The following is a 6,000-nucleotide window of genomic DNA, read 5'->3' as shown; positions in this document are numbered from 1 at the left end:
TCCAAACACTGGGACAGCACTTCGACCGCTTCATTGGGGTGGTCCGGGGTGGAAAAGTACAGCTGAGTATCATCAGCGTACAGATGATAACTCACCCCAAAACCACTGATGACCTCACCCAGCGGCTTCATATAGATGTTGAACAGGGTAGGCGAGAGAATCGACCCCTGAGGCACCCCACAAGTGAGGCGTCTCGAGGACGACCTCTGCCCCCCTGTCAACACCGTCTGCGACCGGTCAGAGAGATAGGAGGAGAACCACCGATAAACGGTGCCCCCCACTCCTAATCCCGCCAACCGGCACAGCAGGATACCATGGTCGATGGTATCAAAAGCCGCTGAGAGATCTAATAGGACCAAGGCAGAGGAACAACCCCTGTCCCTGGCCCTCCAGAGGTCATCCATCAACGCGACCAAAGCTGTCTCCATGCTATAACCGGGTCGGAAGCCGGACTGGAATGGGTCTAGATAGACAGCTTCCTCCAGGTGCCGGGGGAGCTGCCATGCAACCACACTCTCTACAACCTTCGCCACAAAGCGAAGGTTGGAAACTGGACGATAATTTCCCAAAATAGCTGGGTCCAGGGAAGGCTTCTTGAGGAGAGGTCTCACCACCGCCTCTTTCAAGAATTGAATTGGTTGGCCCATTGCAGAAAAGGCAGAAAGACAATGAGACACTGCATCAGAAGTGTGCTCATGTCGAGAAGCAGTGACCCACAAAAAGTGAGAATATAGGTCAATGGAGGCATGTAAATAAGACTACGGTTTAAAATTAGGAAATTGCATAACACGCATTTGCCAGATTTGATTAGCTTTTGTTCCTCGAGGATTCACCCCCATAGGAAAGGAAACAGCAAATTGTTGACAAGAAGCACAGCCTCGAACAATATCACGAGCCTGAGAAAGAAGAATATGAAATTGCTTAGCCAAAGACTTAGTATTTGGATGAAAATACGAGTGACTAGCAACAGGATCAGAGAATAGCATTGTAACATTTTTTAGAGCTTCATCGGCTTGTTGATTCCCTTCTGTTAGAGAATTCTGAAAAGGAATATGGCTACGAATATGCTCAACATGTAAGGGAAAAACACGTCCTTCCAAAATATGTTTTAGAGATAAAAATAAAGACAAGAGATTGACATAATAAAAGACAAGAGATTGACATCCAAAGAAACTGCACAATAAGCATAAGGAAGAGATTGCATAGCAAGATATATGTATTGTGTATCAACAATTAAATTGAGAGGCTGTTCAGAAAACAATCGTAAAGCCAAAATAACAGCTGTCAACTCAGAACATTGGGCAGATGTCTGGATTGAAGTATATTTAGAAAACCATTGATGACCATCTGTCCAAATCACTACACCTCGAGTAGGTGATCCATCTGTAAATACTGTCAAGACTTCAGGAATAGGGGAATGAACAAAAACAGGAAAAAAAAGAGAGATTTAATGTATTTGTAATAACTATTTGAGGATCTTTAGGCAAAGAATAGCTAATATCACCAAGATATTGAGAAAAAGCAATTTGATATGAGTCAGAGACAGTCATTAAATGTTCATGTTCAAGTTTAGTATGAGTGAAAGCAACACCATCCAAATCTCAACCTGTTAATTGTAGAGCACATTGCCATGCCATAATTAGTTCCTCTAAAGCTGATTGATAAGGAAAAATATTTCGCGGAGGAGAAGCAGATAAATTTAACCATTCATGAATGTGAATTGCCTTTTCAGTAAAGAGAGAATAAAGACATCCAGTAGGTAATTAGTAGACCAGAGGAATGTTGTCGATATAATTTACTTGACTTCAGTAAAGCTTTTGATAAAGTAGACCATAACCTACTACTAGATAAAGTAGAAAAATGTGGGTTAGACAGCACCACCACCAGATGGATTCGTAACTGGCTGACCAACCGCACTCAACGTGTAGTCCTCAATAGAACTACATCCACAGGGAGGGAAGTATGCAGTGGAGTACCCCAAGGCTCTGTTTTAGGCCCAGTACTCTTCAACATCTTCATCAATGACTTGGACAAGGGGATAGATGGGGAATTCATCAAATTTGCAGATGACACCAAGCTGGCAGGAATAGCCAACACTCCAGAAGATAGGCTCAAGTTACAGAAGGATCTTGACAGACTTGAACATTGGGCGCTATCTAACAAAATGAAATTCAACAGTGAAAAAAGTAAGGTTCTACATTTAGGCAAAAAAAAACCAAAAAACCAAAATGCACAGGTACCGTATATGTGATACCTTGCTCAATAGTAGTAACTGTGAGAGGGATCTTGGAGTCCTAGTGGACAACCATTTAGATATGAGCCAGCAGTGTGCAGCAGCTGCTAAAAAAGCCAACACAGTTCTGGGCTGCATAAACAGAGGGATAGAATCAAGATCACGTAAAGTGTTAGTGCCACTTTATAATGCCTTGGTAAGACCACACTTGGAATACTGCATTCAGTTTTGGTCGCCGTGATGTAAAAAAGATGCTGAGACTCTAGAAAGAGTGCAGAGAAGAGCAACAAAGATGATTAGGGGACTGGAGGCTAGAACATATGAAGAACGGTTGCAGGAACTGGGTATGTCTAGTTTAATGAAAAGAAGGACTAGGGGAGACATGATAGCAGTGTTCCAATATCTCAGGAGTTGCCACAAAGAAGGGGGAGTCAGACTATTCTCCAAAGCACCTGAGGGTAGAACAAGAAGCAATGGGTGGAAACTGATCAAGGAAAGAAGCAACTTATTTATTTATTTATTTATTTATTGTTTCAATTTCTATACCGCCTTTCTCCCAAAGTAAAAACAGTTAGTACAATTTTTAAGACCAGTTTAAAAGGAAAATTTAGAGTTGGTTGAATAACTTAAAACCAATAAAATCCCTTATTAAAAACCCACTAGGCCAGTCCTGCACGGTGAAACAAAAATGTTTTCAGCTTGCGTCGAAAGATCCGAAGATCAGGGAGTTGATGGATACCTGGTGGTAACTTGTTCCAGAGGGTTGGTGCCCCCACAGAGAAGGCCCTCCCCCTGGGCGCCACCAGCCGACATTGACTGGCCGACGGCACCCTGAGGAGAATCTCCCTATGGGAGCGCACTGGTCGATGGGAGGTCGCCGGTAGCAGCAGGCGGTCCCATAAGTAACCCGGTCCTATGCCATGGAGCGCTTTGAAGATGGTAACTAACACCTTGAATTGCACTGAAAGACCACCGGAAGCCAGTGCAGCCTGCACAGGAGAAATGTTATATGGGAGCAACGAGTCGCTCCCTCTATCACCCGCGCGGCCGCATTCTGAACTAATTGGAATCTTCGGGTGCTCTTCAAGGGAAGCCCCATGTAGAGAGCATTGCAATAGTCCAGACAAGAAGTGACGAGGGTGTGAGTGACTGTGCACAAGGAATCCCGGTGCAAGAAGGGACGCAACTGGCGTATCAGGCGGACCTGGTAAAAAGCTCCTCTGGCGACGGCCGTCAAATGCTCTTCCAACGACAGTCGTGCATCCAGAAGGATGCCCAGATTGCGGACCTTCTCTGTGGGGGCCAATGACTCGTCCCCCACAGACAGCAATGGCCTCAGCTGATTACACCGGGACGCCGGCATCCACAGCCACTCAGTCTTGGCGGGGTTGAGTCGAAGCCTGTTTTTCCCCATCCAGACCCGCACGGCTTCCAGACAACGGGACATCACCTCAACGGCTTCGCTGGGGTGGTTGGGAGTGGAAATGTACAACTGCGTATCATCAGCGTACAGATGACATCGCACCCCAAAACCACAGATGATCTCGCCCAGCGGCTTCATATAGATATTGAACAGGAGAGGTGAGAGAACCGACCCCTGGGGCACCCCACATAAGAGGCGCCTGGCGGTTGATCTCTGCCCCCCTGCCAACACTGTCTGCGACCGGTCAGAGAGGAAGGAGGAGAACCACCGAAAAATGGTGCCCCCCACTCCCAGCCCCCCTAGCCACCGCAGCAAGATACCATGGTCAATGGTATCAAAAGCCGCTGAAAGATCTAATAGGACCAGGACAGAAGAACAGTCTCTGTCCCGGACCCTCCAGAGATCATCCACCAATGCGACCAAAGCCATTTCAGTGCTGTACCTAGGCTGGAAGCCGGACTGGAACGGGTCCAGATAGACAGTTTCATCCAGGTACTGAGGGAGCTGATGCGCTACCACACTCTCAACAACCTTCACCACAAAACAAACGGACGGTAGTTCGATAAAACAGCTGGATCCAGGGAGGGCTTCTTGAGGAGGGGTCTCACCACAGCCTCTTTCAAGGCTGAAGGGAAGACACCCTCTCTCAGAGAAGCATTAACAATTCCCTGGAGCCAGCCTCGTGTAACCTCCTGTGTGGCCAGTACCAGCCAGGAGGGACACGGGTCCAATAAACATGGTTGCATTCAGCCTCCTCAGTATCCTGTCCGTGTCATCGGGAGCCACAGTGTCAAACTCCTCCCAGATGACAGCCTCAAGAACCGCCTCCATCATCCCATCTGAGACTACCCAATCTGTGTCCAGCCCATCCCGAATCTGAGCGATTTTATCGTGCAGATATTATCCAAAGTCCTCAGCACGGCCGTGCAAGGGGTCTTCCCTAACTCCCTGAGTAATAAGGGAGCGGGTCACCCTAAACAAGGCTGCTGGGCGGTTATCTGCCGATGCAACAAGAATGGAGAAATAGTTTTGCTGATCCTATCGCCACTAGATAGGTCTGAATATGAGACCTTACTAGTGTTCGATCAGGTTCAGAACGGCTGGCCCTCCAATTATTCTCTAGGCATCTTTTCCGGTGCTTCATCTCTCTCAACTCCTCGGAATACCAAGGAGCCGGTCGAGACCGGCGCTGGGTCAGAGGCCGCAAAGGCACGACGCGTCCAAGGCCCCCGCCGCCGCTCTTTCCCAGGCGGCGACGAGTTCTTCAGCCGAGTCATGGGCTAGGTCCTCAGGAAGTGGCCCAAGCTCCGTCAGAAACCTCTCCGGGTCCATCAGGTGCCTGGGACGGAACCAACCTGTCGGTTCCATCTCCCTGCGGTGCGGGATAGCGGTTCGAACGTCCAACCGAAGTAGAGAATGATCCGACCATGACAAGGGTAGAGTGACTAAGTCCCTTGATTCTAGATCCTTCAGCCACTGTCCAGAGATAAAAATTAAGTCCAGAGTGTTTCCCCCAATGTGAGTGGGACCATCAACTAACTGGGTCAGGTCCAAGGCCGTCATGGAAGTCATGAACTCCCGAGCTACAGTAGATGACTCACCGAGCGATGGTAGGTTGAAATCCCCCATAACCATAAGTCTGGGGGTATCAACCGCCAACTCGGCTATTACCTCTAGCAGCTCGGGCAGGGCTGCTGTCACGCCTCAGGGAGCCAGGTACGTAATCAGCAAACCCACCTGTATCCCCTGACCCCACCTCACGAAGAGGGACTCACATCTGGCTATCTGTGGAACAGTGACCTCCCTCGGTTGAAGACCTTCGTTAATAATAACCGCCATCCCACCCCACCACCCCTACCCTGGGCCCTCGGCTGATGAAATGCATGGAAACCTGGTGGGCACATTTCAACCAGGGGCACCCCCCCTTCCATGTCCAGCCAGGTCTCTGAAATGCCTAACAGGTCCGCACCCTCCTCCCGTATAAGATCATGAATAAGGGGGGCTTTATTCGCAACGGACCTGGCATTGCACAACATCAGCTGAAGGTCCAGACTCTGAGGATCCTGACCACTCGGGAACGGGAAAAGACAGAGGGACCGGAGTGCGAGATCGTTCGCAGATAACACTCACGCACTCCCCTAACATGATATGGTCCCCCGCTTCCGCCATATCTGCCCCTCCCAGTTACCGTGCTAATGAAATGACCCTCATGGAACTGAGCATCCGCCTCCACCCCCATCCCCGAACCCAAGCTAGTAACGTCGTGAGCCTTCACAGGATCTGGCCGTATCCCCGTCCCTCCCCCTGGTCGGTGAGGAGAACTAAGGAGAAATTTCCTGACAGT

The sequence above is a fragment of the Ahaetulla prasina genome, chromosome 4 (genome assembly GCF_028640845.1).
Source record: "Ahaetulla prasina isolate Xishuangbanna chromosome 4, ASM2864084v1, whole genome shotgun sequence".
NCBI classification, from domain to species: domain Eukaryota; kingdom Metazoa; phylum Chordata; class Lepidosauria; order Squamata; family Colubridae; genus Ahaetulla; species Ahaetulla prasina.
The sequence above is the reverse complement of the archived record's forward strand: the minus strand, read 5'-3'. Positions refer to the sequence as shown.